At 42.1% G+C, this 22,108-nt stretch overlaps 4 pseudogenes across 1 annotated transcript; all 4 read left to right on the top strand.

The window, feature by feature from the left end:
* The first annotated feature begins 12,554 nt into the window (after positions 1-12,554).
* LOC138809414 (pre-mRNA-splicing factor SLU7 pseudogene) lies at positions 12,555-14,338 on the top strand (annotated as a pseudogene).
* Positions 14,339-14,373: 35 nt separating this feature from the next.
* Positions 14,374-15,682, top strand: LOC138809413 (WD40 repeat-containing protein SMU1 pseudogene; annotated as a pseudogene).
* Positions 15,683-16,714: 1,032 nt separating this feature from the next.
* LOC138809412 (zinc finger matrin-type protein 2 pseudogene) lies at positions 16,715-18,971 on the top strand (annotated as a pseudogene).
* Positions 18,972-20,202: 1,231 nt separating this feature from the next.
* Positions 20,203-21,857, top strand: LOC138809421 (protein Red pseudogene; annotated as a pseudogene). The gene has a single exon (XR_011366834.1). The product of XR_011366834.1 is annotated as a protein Red pseudogene (transcript).
* Positions 21,858-22,108: the final 251 nt, after the last annotated feature.

Here is a 22,108-nt window from a genome sequence, read left to right as displayed (position 1 = left end):
CAGAACACCGGAAGTGGCATTGTGGCTCCAGTAGTAGAGCACTGGCCTGGAGCTGAAGAGATGAGACACAGCCCCCAGGCCCAGAGTTCAAGCCCCACAACTGACCAAAGGAAAAAAGGAAAAAAAGAAACTCGGCAAATAGGACCAGGCTTGCTGTCACATAGGAATGAATTTCAAAGAAAATAGGAAAAGAATAAAAGTGCAGATGTATTTTTTGAATCATAGGCACACAATTATACTGCCTAGCTGCTGCCATTTCTGCATCTTCTGGGAAGGGCAGAATATAAGAGAAAGGAATTCAGACATTTTTGTCCAAAGCACTGGTTTTATTATTCAAATGTAGAATGCTTTTAATCCCATCACATTTCAACAGTTGCTCAGTACCAGTATTGTATATATTACAAATCATAATTTCTAAGTCTGGATTTTTTGTGTGTTTGACTGTTTCTAAGCTAGATTACCTGTCTATAAAAATTCTGTTTTTGAAAAGATCCTATTTTTAAAGCAATATATATATGTATATATATGTATGTATGTATATATATATATATATATATATATATATATATATATATATCTTGTATTTTCTCTGAAAGTGGGACAAAGGAATACAAGAAACTTACTGAGACTCACAGGAGAGAGTGAAAAGGATGGAAAACCAGGGCAGCCAGTCAAGAGGGAGTTTCAGTAACAGAGACTATAAAGTGGGCTCATTTCCCAAGATTGGATTGCAAATGTCATGACCAAGACAACCCCACCATCTGAGATGGGAGGATATTACTGCAATGTCTGACTGTGTGAGAGACTCCATCAACTTCCTGGATCATATGAATGGAAAGAATCAACGGAACCTGAGCATGACTATGCATGTGGAACGTTCTATCCTGGATCAGGTGAAGAAAGGCTTTGAGGTTGGTCAATAAGATGGAAGACCAGCTGAAGGATTATGATTTTGAGCAAAGGATGAAGAAACTCAGGAAGAAAAGGCTAAAGCATACAAGAAAGAAAAGGAGAAGAACAGGAGAGTGGAGGAGGACTTGACATTTGAGGAGGAGGAGATGGCGGCTGTGATGGGCTTCTTGGCTGTGGTTCCACCAAGAAGAGTTTCCGAGCCTTTCTGTGATGGGCCTAATTTTGGCCTATGTTGGCCTTACTTTGTGGTGTGCGTATTTGTTAGGGGGGTGGAGTCATTCCTCTTGGATACTGGAGAAAGACCTTCAGAGTGTTAATGGCCAGACTAGAGGGTGGGCATTTGTGGCTCAAAGGATGTTCAGATTCATATGACATTACCTACTCATATTCCACCTTTTCATGCCTTTGGATCATGAGTTTTACTCTGTTCTCATCAGTACAAATCCAATTAGAGACAAAACCATCAGTAGGCAAGACTTGACTTTCTAATGTTTTCTACAAAGTTTTCTGTTTATAATATGAACAAGAGTCATATTATTTCTGTTTATGACTCTTGGTCATATTATAAACCTAGAAGTTTAAATGAACCAAGGACAAACTCACCGTTGTGAGTCAGTAACATTCTTGTATCTTTGCATCCTTATCAATTTTAAGATCATTTTTAGAAACTCTAAAGCCCGAGTTTCATCAGAAGTCAGTCTCTACCTTTGGATATCAACTTCTGTCAATACCAGTTATTTTCCTCTGTATCAGTCTCAAATTGATTCCTAGTTCTAGATAGTCCCTCATACTTATTAGCTGAGTTGAAGTGAGTATTCCCTTCTCTAAAAAGGACTCCGATTTAGTGTCAAATAATGTGCCAGGAAGTTCTGGTGGCTGCATCAATGTTTACTGTTCCAGAATCAGTTTATCCTAGGATGGCACAGAAAGTGTTAAGGACTTCTCTGGGCCGCTCTTCTAAGTAGCTATTGTAAGTCAGCAAAAGGCTGATGACAGTACCTGTGGGGCATGTGAAGCACCTCCTACTTCATTGTATAACAGTCGCCTTGAAAGAAGAGACTGGGAAAATTTTCCTTTTCTCTTTGTGGCAACTTGGCCTTGTCATCTTTGAGTAGAGAGGTTTATTGCCAGCAATCTACATGACTTTGCTCATGTGGTCTTCTGGGGTAATTCACTTTCAATAGCTAATGAGTGTCACACTATTTAAAAGACACATTACCCATCAGGGTCAAGCTTTCAAGTCTGGCTTCCCTTTGAATTATGATCCATTGGTTAGACAACCTAACAAGTATTTTGAAATTGCCTGTCCATGACGGCCATTTTGGCTTTATTAAGGCACATGAACTCCATAGTAAGACTGGTATTATAATGGAGATATGCCATTTCCTCCCCAGGGCTGCTCCCAGCAGGGCCTTGGCCTTGTAACCTTTTCTCATAGCATGTTCTACATGCAATATCTGAGGATATAACTGTTGGCCACTAAGATACAAGATATTGTAGCAGGTTATTGGTAGCCATGGCTCCATCTTCCGTCTCCTCGCTTTCCTGCTCATCCTTTTGCCCATTTTTAGGAATGCAAAGTGTAGGCCATAGTGTATTGTTTTTCTAAGACATTTCAGGAGCCAAATGTTGACCACAAGAGCTAAACTCTGAGCATACTCCCACAAGTATATGCCAGCATGAGTTAAACAGGTGCTCAATTCAGCTCCTGGGATATGCCAATAGCTGCACCTCAAACTTCATAGGAAGACATGCGACATGCTTTAGCTTTCCCCAAAAGGAGGACCTCTAGACATTAGTCCCCTCAAAAAGCCTACTTTCCCCATACACTCATCTCTCACATACACTGTCCATACAGCAGGACTTCTAGACGTGAGTCTAGCAACAAGGTGATTAACAAAACACATCTTCAGGAGGTCAATGAGAAAACGTGAACAAGCCTGGAGAAGTTTATTAAGTCATTGTGTGGGCCTTATTCTCACTGCAAAGCAATGAGCAAAAGCCTATATGCCCGTAATGGACTTGAGGACGTGACCCCAGGCTAGGAGGATGGGTAGGCCCTGCAGGATGGCTGGTCCATGTCTGCATCACTGAGATGGTATTTCTGTGTAGATTCTCAGGTGGCTCCCTCCAGTAGAAATACCTGAAAAGCCATGTAGAATATCCCTGGCCTTGGGTGGATAAAGGGATCCATTATTCATGGCTTCTATCTCCCTCAATCCATCAAGTTTGTCCCTAGATGCTAACTGCCCCCCTATTTCCCATTCATTTGGCACAAAAGCCCCGTGGATTGTCCAGAGTATTGTAGGTCTCCAGAAAATCCCTAATGTTGGGTGATAATGGATACAACCAACACGGAGATGAGAGGCCACAGCAGCTCTAGGTATGAAGCACCAGCAACATAGAGGGAAAGGAGCACAGCTCAGAAAGAAGCCCAGATTCATAATATGGTACACAAATTGTACACCAAGTCAGCTTTCAGGTATTACAATGGCCATTTCCTATAGAGGCCAGCAGGTTTTAAGAGGAATCCAACGTGACCAATAGTGACTCAGTGACAAAGGAGAAATGGAAATGGGATTCCTATCTTCAAAATGTACCTGGGTAAGCCCATAAGCTTTTAGCTAGACAATGAATGGCACAGTGACTTGGGTGGGGGAATTAAACTATCATAGATGAGGTCAAATCTACGTTAAAAGGCATAAAATGGAAGTGTTAAAACTTCAGAGACAAGCTATAAAACATCTGAAAGATTCGCTAGTTTTATATGCACAGAACTTCACGCTTTATAAGGTGATGTCATTACTAGCATGGAATACCAGTGTGGCTTGTGAGCCTTAGCATGTTCCTCTAGTCAGCACCACATGGCCTCCGGGGGAAAAGTTGATGACATTCGTTTTATTCTCTTCTGCAGAAATTTTTTTGCCAGGGCTAAGAGCCAAACCCTTCTCACTGGATGCTACCTCCTTGCCAATGTTGGCTCTGTTTTGTGTGGTCCATCTTGCTTTGAATTAGATTAGTTTGACCCAGTGCTAGTCAGCCTTGATGATTCTACTCCTGTTCACAATATGACCACTAGATTTATCTCGGATGCCTTTTCAAGTTCAGTTAATCTTGACATCATATGACTTCCTGTTTGAGAAACCACTTAGCTCTGGTTCATTAGGGTTTCTAACTCTTCACTCAAGAAATTGTACCATGTGACTTTGTTTCTTTTGTATGTTCTTCCCCCTAAGGTATATCCCCTGTTGTCCCTGTACTTGATTTCAGTACCCTACACCTTGTATGTACATTCATCTAGTTTGGGGGAGAGGGAGGGGAATAATAAAATGCTCAAATAAGGACAGGATGGCCCATGGCAACAATGATACTCACAGGACACTGTGTTGAAAATGAGGAGGAGCAATGGAGATGGGGGAGGGAAGGAATTAGAAAAAAAAAGGCAGGGGTAACAATGCTTGACAAGAAATGTACTCATTACTCGTGTAACTAATCTTTCTGTACAGCATCTTTACAATAAAATTTAAAAAATAAAAATTGATGCTTCCATAAATCATTGTTTCCAAGTTACCCAAGAAGGTTCTTAAGAATAGTGGGCTTAGCATTATTTTAGATGCAGCAAAATAAGTGTCCAGAGGGGATATATTTCCCCAAACCAGATTCTCTATAAAAATGGCAATGTTAGGCTATAAAAAGATGGACTGTACAAAGAGTATCCATGCAGGAAATGGCATTGAGATCATTGACCTCTCCCTATAATTCCTGGAAGACTTGGATCAACTTTGTCTCATCTTAGACCTCCAAGAGCTGGAGTTGACGCAGGCTGAAACACACAATACCGCAGTCCAATAGGGGAACCTATGAACAGATCCACGAATACTTTTTAATAGGATTAGAAAGGTGACAGGATGATGTTCTCAGGACTTAACTCATTTCTGAATCTTAAGTCCCATTTTCATAGTGAAAAGTTGAATGTTTTATTCTTCTCTTCCTTCTGACCTAACTTCTTAGGCATAGTTCTTCCAAGAAACACTGACCCATTAGGGCATTACCTTCAAATGTTTGGAAAAACCAAATCAAACCATTGTTATAGGGCCCCATATTCAGATTTGATAAAAAGGGAGTTTAATAAAGTAATTTTAGTTACTAGGTTTCTACATGTGAAGACTAAAGACAGGTACCCAGTAAGACACTGATTGGTAGAGTTTGCATCATTCCTTCAGAATGATTTGACCTCAATTCTGATTTTTAAGCCCTTCAGTTTAACATTCACCTCAGCTTCAAACTAGCTAGGCTTCATTTAGAGTTTCCAGGAATGGAGGAAAATGTTCTAGAATATTCAGACTAGGATGAGTTAAAGGTTCATGGGCCTCCCCTATTTGAAGGAGTAGTAGTATTCCATCCATATCTTCTCAGACCCCTGTCATTTCAACATGACTTTAATAAAAGATTAATATACATCACCATGTTCCCTTATCCTGAAAATCAGTGCAAAACCAACCCATGAAAACTTCCAACTAAATTTCAGTAAAGTTCTTTGTCCACATAGCTACCCGTTTCTCTTAACTTTCTCTGGCCTCTCAAAAAAATGTTTCCCCATGTGGTTGTATTCTTTAATTTTCTTCTGTGGAATTAGTTTAAGCTTTTATCTTAGCTCATATATAGAAAAATTCAGTCCAGGCAGTATAGTTAGCTAAGTGTCCAGAGATGCCTAGATACCAATCTAAGGAAGCAACTATGTTTATTCAAGGGACTCCCAAGTCCATTGGGAACTAACATCAGCCCTACATATGAACCAGTACATGAAGTCCTGGATAGGAAGAAACCAGCTCAAATCACTTAACTATTTAGCTATGGATATCAAAGGAGAATTCTAGGTGGTATGGTCAACATTTGTCCATCTGAGCTATGTGTCTGCTCACTAATAGCTCAGTTCAGCCTGGGCCATAGAATCAATCAAGTTAGCATTCTGCCTTCGGGAGAAATGTCCTATTTATAGGTGCCTAAAGAGCAATAGTGAAGTTGCCTTGTTCCCAGGCATGCTGGGACACTTGCTCCTCCTTTCTGGCTGACCTCATGAATGACAAACTCATGACATCATTCTTCCATCCACCCAACCCAATCCCGGGAGTAGTAACATTCATAAAGCCCCTGTGGGAATCAGATTAATATATTTTAATATAAATGCTACTTTCAAGTGAGCTCGGGCCAAAGAAATCAGCAACAGCCAAATCTTTTCCTGGGAATTCTACTTACAGGATTTCCATGCTGGGCTATTACTCTAAGTTCACATAAAATTACCAAGCCATAAAGAACTTAAGTACAAACCTACATACATAGAATTTACAAGCTGAGTATCTGGAGAAGTTAAACTGTTTAAGACTGACTCAGGACATCTGACCTAAAGATTTTCAGGCCTTAATTGATATGGGAGTAGAGCATGGAGAGCCACAACTCATAGAAAGGAATAAGCCACCAATAGATAACATGGAGGGCTAAACAAAGCTACACAATGAAGGATGTGGCTGAAGCCTAGAGAGACACAGGCACAGGAGCTGACAAAGATTACCTGATACCTTGTGGTATCTTAGCCTGGTAATGGAGTCTATCTGCTACCCAACAGCAAGCATAAGCTTTCTCGAGCAGACCCCAGACCTGTAAAAGTATTCTACCCCAATCACCCTTGCTCATTCTGAGAGCCATTCCATTCCCAAGACAGCATTGCAGCCAGACATCGCCTTTTTTAAAATGGGTTTAATAATCCCAATCCTAGTGTAATAGGCATATTGATGTCATCTTGTTGCTATCAAGGGCATGCACATCCCCAGCACCACCTAAAAACATTCTTCTGTGCTGTAAGTCTAATAGATGATGGCATGGGTTTGCCAGTAAAGCTAGTCTTGCATCAAAATACACACTTCATAGATTTGCCTTCATTTTCAACCCCATTTCCATCTGAGAGAGGCTAAAAATGAACCATAGCAGGGTCTAATGCACCACAACCTCAACAGGCAATTACATAATTTATACCATTGAAGCTCAAAAGGGCATGTCAAGTTCCAAGTCAGATGACCGTTATATACCCTTTCTTTAAGCATAGCTTGGTAGTACCTCTTTTCTTTTTTTGGGGGGGCGGTCCGGTCGTGGGGCCTGAACTGTGGGCCTGGGTGCTGTCCCTCAGCTCTTCAGCTCAAGGCTAGCGCTCTACCACTTGAGCCACAGCGCCAATTCCGGCTTTTCTGCTTATATGGTGTGGAGGAATTGAACCCAGGGCCTCATGCATGCAAGGAAAGCACTCTACCACTGATCCACCTTCCCAGCCCCGGTAGTACCTCTTATTTTGCATAAACTAGCCCTTACCCACAGAACTTAAAACCGTTCCTTGCAGCCACACTAGTGAGAGGCTGGTCATTGCTCTTGACCACATGCCCAGGAGATTATGCCTATCCATTGATAGGCCATGAGATTATTCCTATCCATCTTTAGGTCATTTTGATCAATTCTGAAAAGTTGTTCAGGGGACACTGCCATTGTTTGTGTGCCTAGAATGAGTGTTGAAACTCTTCAAACAAACTCTTCTATCAAACAAATTCCAAGATTTTAAGACCCTCTTTAAACTTTAGAAGATTCCCGAACAACTTGATTGGTTGCTACCCAGTAATAGCCACAATTCTTTACTTGATAATGCTGCTCTTGCAGTAGTCTATATAGAAAAAAGGTGGCATTTTCTTCATCAGAATCCTGCAATCTGCTGTGTATCTTACTCTCCAAGGCAGCCTCAGGGCAGCTCCCATATGTTTCTGGAAAGGGATGAGGGAGGAGGGAAGGCTTCTTCACAATTTTCTGACCTTATGTGTACAAGTTATAAGCTCTTCCAGTTCCCATGACTGTTAGCTTGTTCATGTATTTGTTAATCTCTTGGGGGGAACTACATGCTATGAAAGAATTACCTACCAGGACTCCCAAATCTCCATTTGGCTAAAGAGGACTGGGGTTATTCCTCATTGCTTGGCCACCATCTGGGTTCTTCCTTGAATAATTTGATCGCTTATTAGCCTTGTACAATCATACAATGAGTATAAAATTTACATACAAAGCAAGGATTCTTCCTCACAGTCACATATTTCCTTCCTTTGTAAATAGTGATTGATACTCCATTGAGTGTAGGTACTACATCTTGTTTATATGTTCATCCACTAACAGCATCTTTACATTTTTAAGAGTTTGTTTGGAGGTTCTAACAGGGGAGCACAGCTACTCGTATCCCTTCACCAAAGACCAGTCCTCTTATCAGGGATGGTCACCCTCCTTGCCAGAGCATGCAGCTTCGGAAAGGACACACAAGGGAGGGCGAGGTAGGAAGGGACACCACCTAGCCAGCCAGACCAGCTGAGTCAACTCTGGCAACCAATGGGGTGACAGCTGTCACAGCCAGACCGCCCTCAAATCTGCATCTTTCTATCTTTAAAGGCTGTCAAGTTAACCTATAGAAAATAACCCCTCAAATCTTCAAATCTGTCTCTGCTTTAGTTTCCTATTTGTTTCCTAATACTTTTTTTTGTGGGGGGGTGGGGATGTTTCACCTAGTCTGAGAGAATTTCTCAAAGAAAGGGGTACTTTCTGGACTTATTTTAGATCAGTAGGATAAGTATACAAGTAGGTAGTTTGTGACTCTAAGTAGCAATGGGTCAAATTCACAAATGTTAACTTGGCTATAATAATTTTTAGACTATGTGCACCAGCTTTTGAGTTTATGTATATTCTAAGACACCCTAGAACTCCACAAACCCACAAGACCTGCTTGCCATCTGCTGGCCGTGACATGGGTAGGCCTTACTAGCCACCTACAACAGGCTATGGTACTATGCATTATCCATGTAAATTCATGGACAGCAGTAATTATGCTCCATGCTTGTCGAAGATGCCTGGAGTCCTGAGTTACCACACCTCAATCTCTTTGAGGACATGAGATTTAACAACAAAGTGTTGTGGGGGTAGATTCCTCTGAATCCATCTATGATAAGTTGGCTGAGATAACAGTAACTTGTGAACTACTAATATCAATTATAATGACTAGTATACAAAAACTTTTGCCAAGACAGGCTTCACAGTAAGAAACAGATCTCCAGTTCCCCTAAGATTCTGTTCTAGGGCTCTCTGAGGTAAGAAAAATAAAATCGAATAGAAAAGATGAGTCACAAATTATTTAAGTAAACATTTAGAGTCACACTTAAAACCAGTCTGCATTCATCAAGTTAAGCCCAAGTTTTATTGCAACAAACACGTCACAAGTACTGGCAAGAGACTACTAGAACTCATCCATAGCACTGAATACAGCAATCATTTATCAATGACTGGTTTGCACAATGATGCCTGTATGTGTAAGGCATGGAAAATGCAGGAAGAGTTCAAAGTTAAATCAAGTCATCTTCACGCTGGTCCAGTAAGGATAACAAGACTGCTGCTCCTATTCTGGTGGCAGCTAATCATTGATAACATCCATTCCAGATTGACATTCTCATTTTCCCCTAGTTAATGCTGCATGCAACCACAACATCCATTCTCTCCTTGCATATGTACAAACCTAGTCCAGATTTCCTGCAGTAATCCCAAACCAGGAAACTGATATCTGGCAGACATTTGACCCACTGACCAAGCATACTGGGTAGTAGGCCAGAAACTTCACATGGAGAAGCTTATATAGGTTCACACAATTACATGTGATTTCAAACTTGTTTCACCAGTGTTGACATACATACATAGCTTAGCCCATTCCAATAATTATATAATTTCTTATCTGTAAGGCTTCTCTGGTTGATATCTCCTAGACTGATGAATTAAAACAGATGCATGAAAGGATCTGTCATGTCCAACGATATTCCCACACCCTCTGACAGGGAACTATGCCCATTTCCTTGGCTGACCAGAAAAATACAAGGAAAACAGATCTGTAGAATCTGAACTACCACCATTGTCAAGAGGATCTCAAGCTAGTAATCCCCTTGATAGAATGAGAGGGACAAGAAGGTGTGTAGCAAGAAACAAGGGCCCTTCTAGCAGCTCTAACATTTATCTAGAAGAACTCTGTGGTCATTTCCTAGTCCCCAAGTACCTAATCAGGATGAATGTATACCCTGAGAACTTAAAGGGCAGCCCTGACCCAATGAACAAAAGTGATCAGGATAGGAATACCAAGAGGAATCCCCTTAGCATTTTTTCTTCCCAGAGCCAAGAATAAGACCAATGATATTCACAAAAGAAAATGGCATGGTGCCCATCCTCTGAATTACTAGAATGCCTCCTTCAAAAGTGAGATGAAATCTCTTCACCATATTGTACTATCACAAACTTAAGCCAACTGAAATTCATAGCTTCTGGGCCAGCAATGATGTCTTTACTCACCATCTGAATTGGGTACTTTGAATCTATTGCCTAGGAGAATACACTCCTCGGTCCTTATCAGGGAGATTGTAATCCTTTAACCTTGGAGTCGTTTCACCACCTTCAAGTTCTACAAGATTATGATGGCAGAGCCGGTAAAGCTAAGAAGACTTATGGCCTTAGGATTTGAACAACTATCACTGAAGGAAGAAGACTGAGTCTAAGCAATATGCCTTGATAAAGGACATTCTTACATCCTTTGGTTTACAAATGTGTCAAGTTCTAGAAAACTTACTTCCTTAGATAATTGGTCTTCGATTTCCCTTGTGGCCACATGGGATTTGCTTTTGCTTATATTTGACACCTGTATTAGGTATAAGTTTCCTTTGTTGGTTTTCTTTGCTGTTGCTACTTTTGTTAGGATAAATTCTATACAACTGCTGTGCTTTGGAGGCTCTATAAGCTTTGTGTTAGCTGCATTCAGAACTGCTGGTCTTTGAGACAAGAGTCCACCAGCAGTCCACCTACTCTCCAATAAAGACTTGCAATTTGGTCTTTTAAGTGCTAGCTTCTGTTTCTCACGATCGAATTCCTGTACAGCAATGGCTTACCCCATTATCAATAGCAAAAATATTCAACCTGCTGGTGGCTTCAAAACCACAGGCATGTGAACAAGTGGTAACCTTTTATTGAAGTTGGCCACATTGCATTTATTGCAGCCATAGATTTGTGGCATGGAAAGGACTCCGACTAGTTCTTACACCTGGCACTTACACCTTGTACCTCCTATGCTTTGGCAAGTCTCTGGATTAGAGCAGGAGGTAATATACTTGCAAATGCTACTCCCCAGCTAAGTAGCAGAGCTTTCTAGTTTTGCACAAAGCCTAGTACACACGTGTTCTACGGCAGATCCAAGATCAGTATAACCCCTCTCCTATCAACAAAGGCCCGAAAACTCCCACATCCCAGTGACAAGGGTGCCTATGGTAGACCCAAGCCATAGCATTCTATAGAGAACAGAATGGCTCTGGCAGCATAGAACCAGGAAGTCAGTTAAAGTAGCAGCTCATACAGGCATCCAAGATGCCCAGAAATCTATTTCAAGAGGATCCCATTTCTCTCAGGTACGGAAGAGAAAAATATGTTAAAATGTTTTAAAAAAATGCTGCTTAATCTAAGAACTTTCTCCATATACTGGTCAGTTCCAGGAGAATGCTGGATTCAAAGTGGTTTGAATTATTTTATATAGGGAAAGGATTTGTAGAATGCAAGTAGTGAAGAAAAGGAGGATGCATCAGCAGTCTCTACCTTTGGAGGTCAACTTCTGTCAATACCAGTTATTTAATTGTATCAGTCTCAAATTTATACCTAGTTCTAGTTAGATTTTCATACTCAACATAATTGAAGAGAATATTCCCTTCTCTAAGAAGAACTCTGGCTTAGTGTCAAATTGTGTGCCCGAAAGTTCTGGTGGCTGCACCAATGTTTACTCTTCCAGAATCAGTTTATCCTAGGATGGGACAGAAAGTGTGAATAACTTCTCCTGGCCTCTCTTGCAAGAAGTTTTCTAAGTCAGCAAAAGGCCCCTCCCAGACCTAAGCTGGGCCCTTGATGACTTTATCTCTGGGGCAGGTGGGGCAGGTGCGGCAGGTGGGGCAGGTGGGGCAGGTGGGGCAGGTGGGGCAGGTCCCACCTCCTGCCCAGCACTGTATAAATAGGAGTCAAAGGCAAGCTGGAGCCTTTCTCCTTTTCCCTTCGTGGACTTGTGGCCTTGTCAGCTCTGCTGGAGATAAACCTCTCTCCAGGGACACTGTCTGCGTGGTCTTCTGGGGGTAAGTTCCTTCCGGCCATCAACACAAGACTGGGCATTTTCTAAGAGGACAATCGGTGACTTGCACTCGGCAGCAGCTAAGAAGGAAGCCAGGCCTGTTTGGGAAGGATACCTCGATGTCCATGGAAATTGAGTCTTCCGATGTGATCCGTCTGATCCTGCAGTACCTGAAGGAGAGCGGTTTACATCGGGCCTTGGCTACCTTATAAGAGGAGGCTGCCGTCTCTCTGAATACAGTGGACAGCATCGAGAGTTTCGTGGCTGACATTCATAGTGGCCGTTGGGTTTACTGGTCTGTCAGCAAGCGGTTGCATGGGGAGCTCCTGACTGGGGTCTGTTTAAGTCAAGCAGGCCTCAAACTCATTATGTAGCCCCAGACAAGCCTAAAACTCCCCATTCTGTTCCAGCCTCCTGAGGACCAGGATTGTGTGTACCACCTACCTGACACATTCTATTGTTTTAATACAGAAGCCAGTTTACCATGTCGTCGGCAGCTGTGGATACAGTTAATGCCACGCCCCTGTCGGGGTCCAAAGAACTGAGTTTAGAGGAACCAAAGAAGATGACCCGAGAGGACTGGAGGAAGAAGAAGGAGCTAGAAGAACAGCGGAAGCTGGGTAATGCTCCTGCAGAAGTGGATGAAGAAGGAAAAGATATCAATCCACACATCCCTCAGTATATTTCTTCAGTACCATGGTACATCGATCCATCGAAAAGACCCACCTTAAAGCACCAGAGGCCACAACCTGAGAAACAGAAACAGTTCAGTTCATCTGGAGAATGGTACAAGAGGGGTGTAAAAGAGAATTCCATAACCACCAAGTACCGCAAAGGCGCCTGTGAGAACTGCGGGGCCATGACGCACAAGAAGAAGGACTGTTTTGAGAGACCCAGACGAGTTGGGGCCAAGTTTACTGGGACTAACAAGCGCCAGATGAGCACGTCCAGCCTCAGCTCACGTTTGACTACGACGGGAAGAGAGATCGCTGGAATGGCTACAATCCAGAGGAACACATGAAAATTGTGGAAGAGTATGCCAAAGTTGACCTGGCAAAACGAATGCTGAAAGCCCAGAAATTACAAGAATTAGCCTCAGGAAAATTAGTGGAACAGGCTAATTCTCCAAAACATCAGTGGGGAGAAGAGGAACCAAATTCTCAGACGGAAAAAGATCACAACAGTGAAGATGAGGATGAAGATAAATATGCAGATGATATTGACATGCCCGGACAGAATTTTGACTCTAAGAGGCAAATTACAGTCCGGAATCTAAGGATTCGAGAAGATATTGCAAAATATTTGAGAAATTTAGATCCAAATTCTGCCTACTATGATCCCAAAACTAGAGCGATGAGAGAAAATCCCTACGCCAATGCAGGGAAGAATCCAGATGAAGTGAGTTATGCAGGCGATAACTTCGTCAGATACACAGGAGATACCATTTCCATGGCTCAGACACAGTTGTTTGCCTGGGAGGCATATGACAAGGGCTCGGAGGTGCACCTGCAGGCAGATCCCACGAAGCTGGAGCTGTTGTATAAATCCTTCAAAGTCAAGAAGGAAGACTTCAAAGAACAGCAGAAAGAAAGCATCCTGGAAAAGTATGGCGGCCAAGAACATCTGGATGCTCCTCCAGCTGAGTTGCTCTTAGCCCAGACGGAAGACTATGTGGAGTACTCACGGCATGGGGCAGTCATCAAGGGGCAGGAGCGGGCCGTGGCCTGCTCCAAGTATGAAGAGGACGTGAAGATCCACAACCACACGTACATCTGGGGATCTTACTGGAAAGAAGGCCGATGGGGATACAAATGCTGTCACTCGTTCTTCAAGTATTCCTACTGCACTGGAGAAGCTGGGAAGGAGACTGCTAATGCCCAGGGGTGCGTGATAAGTGATGAGACTGGCGAAGAGTCGGTGAAGAAACCACAGACGCTCGTGAAGATGCACCACGAAAAACTAAAGAAAAAGAAGCACCGGAAGAGCAGCTCTGACAGTGATGACGAAGAGAAGAAACAGGAGAAACTGAAGAAGGCACTGAACGCCGAGGAGGCCCGCCTGCTCCATGTCAAGGAGATCTTACAAATTGACGAGAGAAAGCGGCCATACAACAGTGTATATGAAACTCGAGAGCCCACGGAGGAGGAAATGGAGGCCTACAGAGTGAAACGTCAGAGGCCAGATGACCCCATGGCCTGTTTCCTGGGCCAGCAATAACTAGCCGGGGGAGGTAGTCCAGGGTTCAGTCCAGCATGCACCGCAACCTCATAGATAGAAAAACCGTGACCTGTCCCTTGGGGCCTGACTTCAATAAAGCTTTCAGAAGTCTAAAAAAAAAAAAAAAAAAAGACCCAGCCGGAGCGGTACATTCATCTGGAGAACCTCTTGGCCAGGCCTTACTTTGATCCTGGTGAGGCATACCCAGAAGGAAGCAGCAAAGAGAAAAGAAGAGCAGCCATTGCCCAAGCCTTAGCTGGCGAAGTCAGTGTGGAGCGCCTCCATCTCGTCTCTTGGCATTGCTGGGCCAAGCTCTGAAGTGGCAGCAGCACCAAGGGTTGCTCCCGCCTGGTCCCACCATAGATCTGTTTCGAGGTAAAGCAGCTGTCAAAGATGTGGAGGAAGAAAAGTTTCCTACACAGCTGAGCAGGCATATTAAGTTTGGTCAGAAGTCACACGTGGAATGTGCTAGATTTTCTCCAGATGGTCAGTATCTGGTCACTGGGTCTGTTGATGGATTTATTGAAGTATGGAACTTTATGACTGGAAAAATCAGGAAGGATCTTAAGTACCAGGCACAGGATAACTTCATGATGATGGACCATGCTGTCCTCTGCATGTGTTTTAGCAGAGATACAGAAATGTTAGCAACTGGGGCCCAAGATGGAAAGATCAAGTTGTGGAAGATTCAGAGTGGACAGTGTTTAAGGAGGTTTGAAAGGGCACATAGTAAAGGTGTCACCTGTCTGAGCTTTTCCAAAGACAGCAGTCAGATCCTTAGTGTCTCTTTGGACCAATCAGAATTCATGGCTTAAAATCTGGGAAAACCCTAAAGGAATTTCGTGGTCATTCCTCCTTCGTTAATGAAGCAACATTTACACAAGATGGACATTATATTATCAGTGCTTCCTCTGATGGCACTGTAAAGATCTGGAATATGAAGACAACAGAATGCTCAAATACCTTGAAATACTTGGGCAGGACTTCGGAGACAGATATTACTGTCAACAATGTGATCCTGCTTCCTAAAAACCCAGAACACTTTGTGGTATGCAACCGATCAAACACTGTGGTCATCATGAACATGCAAGGCCAGATTGTCAGAAGCTTCAGCTCTGGTAAGAGAGAAGGTGGTGACTTTGCTGTGCTCTCTCTCCTCCTGGTGAATGGATCTATTGTGTGGGGGAAGACTTTGTGCTCTACTGCTTTAACACAGTCACTGGCAAACTGGAGAGAACTTTGACAGTTCACGAGAAGGATGTGATTGGGATTGCACATCATCCTCATCAGAATTTGATTGTTACCTACAGTGAAGATGGACTTCTAAAGCTCTGGAAATCCTAATTCACATTTTAAAAATCTAGTTTGAAGCATGTACTTAAATGAAGACATACTCATGTGTTTGTTTTTTCAGATCAGCTTTCTAAGGAAAAAAATTATCCCATTTCCCCAAGGATAATTATAGTCTTAAAAAGTTTCTCTTTTAAAAATGTATTTTTAAGATTTTAGTTTTTCTGCTTATAACCATGGTAGACATATTACTGACATTTCTAGAAAAAAGATGTTCTTTGATTATCTGAAATCCTTATTGCAGTTTACTTCCCATCATAAAACTTGTGAATAACCCTGTATTCAGTAGCTGTTTTTTTAAAGATGTTAATACACTACACATTTCTGGATGCTTTGTAAATAAATGTTCACCCCCCAAAAAAAAAGATGAAAATTTGAGACACGAACCTTCAAGCTATATGCTTCGATTTCTCTCTTGGAAGATTTGTAGGTACTGATGACCCAGTACTTGGAGAAGGTCTAGACTTCTGTTGCTTTTCGTTCATGGTTACAAGTCAAACTAAAAATTGCTCATGCTTGGAATATTAGAACCAAGGAAATAAGGTTCCCTGTTGAGATACTACATATTGCCTGTGTTTAAAGCATCATCTTGGACTTCTGTGTGAAGATGGTGTCCGGCAGTGGATAAAAAACTTGGACTTTCTGACCAGGCCCTGGCTGGCAGTGGACTTAACTCTGGAGGTGGCAGTTAAAGATTTGGAGACTGGAGTTCACCTTGTGAAAGGTCATCACTTGCACTTGGAATGGTCTCAAATTGTGGGATTAATGGGAATAGCCTTTCAGTTACCTAGGATCGTGGTTGATATGAAGTCATGTTTAACTGTATTTACTGTTAGTTGACAACTTGATGTACCATGTTTCCCTTGTATGGTCTTATGTAATCAAATCATTGTTCAAATAAAGTTTGTAAGTTTGCCTCATAGCATTTCATTGGTAACTTCATTTTGTTCTTTATAGGTGTTAAAGAATGATCATTGACTTTCTACTTGACATTCTTGTTGCTGGGCAGTTTATATTTATCCCCATATGACGTTATTGAAACTGGGCAGTTTGTATTTATCCCCATATGACATTATTGAAACGATCTCTTTGGTGTCAAGAAAGAATTTCTTACTGGGTTTGGAGCCCAGAGAAAACAAAGTAATGAATAAGAAAGATACCATATACTTGCCAGTTCAACTAAAAGGGTGACAAAGAACAAGGATACTGTGATTTAATGTATACTCAAAGAATAAAATGTCTCCCAATTAATGTGCCCAGCACTTTCAGAGGAATGCATTCTAATCTTTGCTTCATGAATTCCACTTTTTTTAATGTTCTATATTTTTAGTTGTAAGCAGTAAACTTGATTGTAACATCCTTTAATTACTAAACAATGTAAAATAAAAGTCCAAACATCTTCTCCTTGACATACTTCCTCATCAGTATAGACAGAAAAGAATTACAAAAGAATTACATTATTTCTGAAGCTGGAATCAAGAATGAGCCATGGGTCTGAATTGATGTTCACACGAAGGACCTGGCCACACCCGCAGAAATCACTGTTGATGTTTCATACATACACAGATGTTACTACTGAAATCTCCTTAGAAGTCAGGGCATAAAAGTGTCTTTAAAAGCACACCGATTTTGCTTGTGGATCCAAAAAAACACAACTTAGGATTATAAAAAAAAATGAAACCTTTCCAAATATTTAGGGGGAAAAATGGACACTACAGGAAGATACCTAGAGTTCCCCAGTCTGAGAAGCAGTGACTGTATTAAAATATTAGTAATGACAATATAGTTTAAAAAGTGTTCGATTATGAAATCTCAACAGCCTCTGGAGTATAGTCACTAATAGCACTTTAGTCTGATAAGCTATTTCTCCTGCTTTATAAATCTATGTTAGTTGTTTAAATGGCTTGAAGTATTTCAAAAGGACACTATGACAAAAATTGGTGGATAGCTATTCCTAGTGCTGTCTTAAGAGAGCAACATCCTGTTGAGTGTTGGTAACTTAGGATCATCACCTCTGAGGCTTGTGCTGCTATCCTGGTAGCACAGGCTCCTTGCCCTTAGAGAACTTCTGTTTTTACATTGAAGGCAGCTGGCAGCCAGGCGCTGGTGGCTGAGGCCCTGTGATCCTAGCTCCTCAGGAGGCTGAGATCTGAGGATTGTGGTTCAAAGCCAGCCCAGGCAGGAAAGTCCTTCAGACCCTTGTCTGCAATAAACCACTCAGAACACCGGAAGTGGCATTGTGGCTCAAGTAGTAGAGCACTGGCCTGGAGCTGAAGAGATGAGACACAGCCCCCAGGCCCAGAGTTCAAGCCCCACAACTGACCAAAGGGAAAAAAAAAGATACCCAAGCAAATAGGACCAGGCTTGCTGTCACATAAGAATCAATTTCAAAGAATAGGAAAAGAATAAAAGTGCAGATGTTTTTTTAATCATAGGCACACAATTATACTGCCTAGCTGCTGCCATTTCTGTATCTTCTGGGAAGGGCAGAATATAAGAGAAAGGAATTCAGACATTTTAGTCCAAAGAACTGGTTTTAATAATTATTTAAATGTGATGGGATTAAAAGCATTCTACATTTAAACTATTGCTCAGCACCAGTATTGTATATATTACAAATCATAATTTCTAAGTCTGGATTTTTTGTGTGTTTGACTGTTTCTAAGCTAAATTACCTGTCTATAAATTTTTTCTGTTCTTGAAAAGATCCTATTTTTAAATAAAGCATTTTTCTATATTAAAAAATGTGTACTTTCTTTGAAAGTGGGACAAAGAGGAATACAAGAAACTAAGACTCACAGGAGAGAGTGAAAAGGATGGAAAACCAGGACAGCCAATCAAGAGGGAGTTTCAGTAACAGAGACTATAAAGTGGGCTCGTCTTCCCAAGATTGGATTCCAAATGTCATGACCAAGACAACCCCACCATCTGAGATGGGAGGATATTACTGCAATGTCTGTGACTGTGGTGAGAGACTCCATCAACTTCCTGGATCATATGAATGGAAAGAATCAACGGAACCTGGGCATGACTATGCATGTGGAACGTTCTATCCCGGATCAGGTGAAGAAAGGCTTTGCGGTTGGTCAATAAGATGGAAGACCAGCTGAAGGATTATGATTTTGAGCAAAGGATGAAGAAACTCAGGAAGAAAAGGCTAAAGCATACAAGAAAGAAAAAAAGGAGAAGAACAGGAGAGTGGAGGAGGACTGACATTTGAGGAGGAGTAGATGGCGGCTGTGATGGGCTTCTTGGCTGTGATTCCACCAAGAAGAGTTACTGAGCCTTTCTGTGATGGGCCTAATTTTGGCCTATGTTGGCCTTTGTGGGTGTGTGTATTTGTTAGGGGGGTGGAGTCATTCCTTTTGGATACTGGGGAAAGACCTTCAGAGTGTTAATGGACAGACTAGAGGGTGGGTATTTGTGGCTCAGAGGATGTTCAGATTCATATGACATTACCTACTCATATTCCACCTTTTCATGCCTTTGGATCATGAGTTTTACTCTGTTCTCATCAGTACAAATCCAATTAGAGACAAAGCCATCACTAGGCAAGATTTGACTTTCCAGAATTTCCTGCAGCAGCACTGAAGACTTTTCACATTATAAAGCTAGTAGATTCAATGAGCCAAGGATAAACACCTTTGAGCAGAGTCAATAACATTCTTGCATCTTTGCATTCTTATCATTTTTAGAAACTAGTCTAAAGTCTGAGTTTTATCAGCAGTCTCTACCTTTGGATGTCAACTTCTGTCAATACCAGTTACTTAAGTGTATCAGTCTCAAATTTATACCTAGTTCTAGTTAGATTCTCATACTCAACATAATTGAAGCGAATATTCCCTTCTCTAAAAAGGACTCTGGCTTAATGTTCAATTGTGTGCCTGAAAGTTCTGGTGGCTGTATCAGTGTTTACTCTTCCAGAATCAGTTTATCCTAGGATGGGACAGAAAGAGTGTGAAGGACTTCTCCTGGCCTCTCTTGCAAGTAGCTTTCTAAGTCAACAAAAGGCCCCTCCCAGACCTAAACTGGGCCCTTGATGACTTTATGTCTGGGGCAGGTGGGGCAGGTGGGGCCCTCCCACTTCCTGCCTCATCACTATATAAATAAGAGTCTTCAAAGACACACCAAGGCATTTTCCTTTTCCCTTGGTGTAGAAAGGTCTATTACCAGCAGAGCTGACAAGGCCAAGTTCCCACAATCTACGTGACTTTGTCTGCGTGGCCCTTTGAGGTAAGTTCCTTTCAGCTATAAACCCAAGACTAGGCACTTTAAAGATGACCAATGATACATGGAAATTTGAGACACTACCATAAGCTATGTTCTTTGGTTTCTTGTAACCATTAACTGAAAGCAGTAGAAGTCTAGACCTTCGCAAAGTATTTGTTCATTAGTACCGAAAAAGCTTCCAAGTCAGATTGAAAATTGCTCATACTTGGACCGTTAGAACAAAGGAAAAAAGTTCCCTAATAAGCTCTTAATTGTCTTTTGTTTCAAAGCATCATCTTGGAGATTTGGTGCTTGCTTCTGTGGAAAGACTGCGGACAAAATGCCGGAGTGGGACAGTGAACCGTTCTCCAACCCTTTGGCTCCAGATGGCCATGATGTGGATGATCCTTTCCAATCAAAACTCACCAATGAAGATTTCAGGAAACTTTTCATGACCCCAAGGGCTGCACCTACCTCTGCACTACCTTCTAAGTCATGTCACCATGAGATGTCAAGAGAGTGCAATGAGGATGAAGATCCAGCTGCCCGAAGGAGAAAAAAGAAAAGTTATTATGCTAAGTTACGCCAACAAGAAATTGAGAGAGAGAGCGAGCTAGCAGAGAAGTACCGGGACCGTGCCAAGGAACGAAGAGATGGTGTGAACAAAGATTATGAGGAAACCAAGCCGATTAGCACTGCAGCTAACTATAGGGCTGTGGGCCCCACAGCAGAGGTGGACAAATCAGCTGCAGAGAAGAGAAGACAGGTGATCCAGGAGTCCAAATTTTTGGGTGGTGACATGGAGCACACCCACTTGGTGAAAGGCTTGGATTTTGCTCTTCTTCAAAAGGTACGAGCTGAGATTGCCAGCAAAGAGGAAGAGGAATTGATGGAGAAACCTCAAAAGGAAACCAAGAAAGATGAGGATCCTGAGAACAAAATTGAATTTAAAACTCGTCTTGGCCACAATGTTTATCATACGCTTTTTAAGAGCAAAGCCGATGAGCGGAATGAGCTGTTCTTGCCAGGGCGCATGGCCTATCTGGTGGACCTGGAGGATGAGTATGGGGACACAGATATTCCCACCACACTTATCCGTAGCAAGGCTGATTGCCCAACCATGGAGGCCCAGACCATGCTGACAACAAATGACACTGTCATCAGCAAACTCATTCAGATCCTTTCATACCTGAGGCTGGGTACCCGAAACAAGAAGCTCAAGAAGAAGGATAAAGGGAAGATGGAAGAGAAGAAGCCTCCTGAGGCTGACATGAACATTTTTGAGGACATTGGGGACTATGTTTTCTCCACAACCAAGACACCTCGGGACAAGCAGCAAGAGAGATATGGTGAACGAGAGCCAGACAGAGACCTGGACCAGGATTGGGAGAGAGAACGAGATCAGGAGAGGGAGCAAGAAAAGAGGCACAGCTATTTTGAGAAGCCAAAAGCGGATGTTGAGCCCATGGAAGTTGACAAAGGACCTGGGTCTGCCCAAGACTTGATCAAGTCAATCAATGAAAAGTTTGCAGGGTCTGCCAGTTGGGAAGGCATTGAGTCATTGAAGAAGCCAGAAGACAAAAAGCAGCTGGGTGATTTCTTTGGCATGTCTAACAGTTATGCAGAGTGCTATCCTGCCACGATGGATGACGTGGCCGTGGATAGTGACGAGGAGGTGGATTATAGCAAAATGGACCGGGGTAACAAGAAGGGCCCCTTAGGCCGCTGGGACTTTGATACCCAGGAGGAATACAGCGCGTATATGAGCAATAAGGAAGCTTTGCCCAAGGCTGCATTCCAGTATGGTATCAAGATGTCTGAAGGACGGAAAACCAGGCGACTTAAAGAAACCAATGGCAAAGCAGAGCTTGATCGGCAGTGGAAGAAGATCAGTGTAATTATTGAGAAGAGGAAGAAGATGGAGGCTGAAGGGGTTCAAGCAAAAAGACTAAAATACTAATCTTTACTTCCAACTGAAAAAATCTCCACATGGGTATCCTCTCTACTTTCTATAATTCCTAGAAAGGTTGTAAGGTGGTATTTGTTGTTTTGTTTGCAAATGTGTATAAAGTTTTATTGCGTAAACACCTGATTGCATTAAAATTGGTAACCAGTTTTTTAAAAAAGCATCATCTTGGAGTTTTGTGTGAAGATGGCATCTAGTAGCGGGGCAACAAACTTGGACTTTCACCGAAAGTGGGAAAAAGATGA

Source organism: Dipodomys merriami, unplaced genomic scaffold, assembly GCF_024711535.1.
Source record: "Dipodomys merriami isolate MVZ:Mamm:240054 unplaced genomic scaffold, mDipMer1.0.p SCAF_498, whole genome shotgun sequence".
Classification (NCBI taxonomy): domain Eukaryota; kingdom Metazoa; phylum Chordata; class Mammalia; order Rodentia; family Heteromyidae; genus Dipodomys; species Dipodomys merriami.
This window is presented reverse-complemented; position numbering and strand designations above follow the sequence as displayed.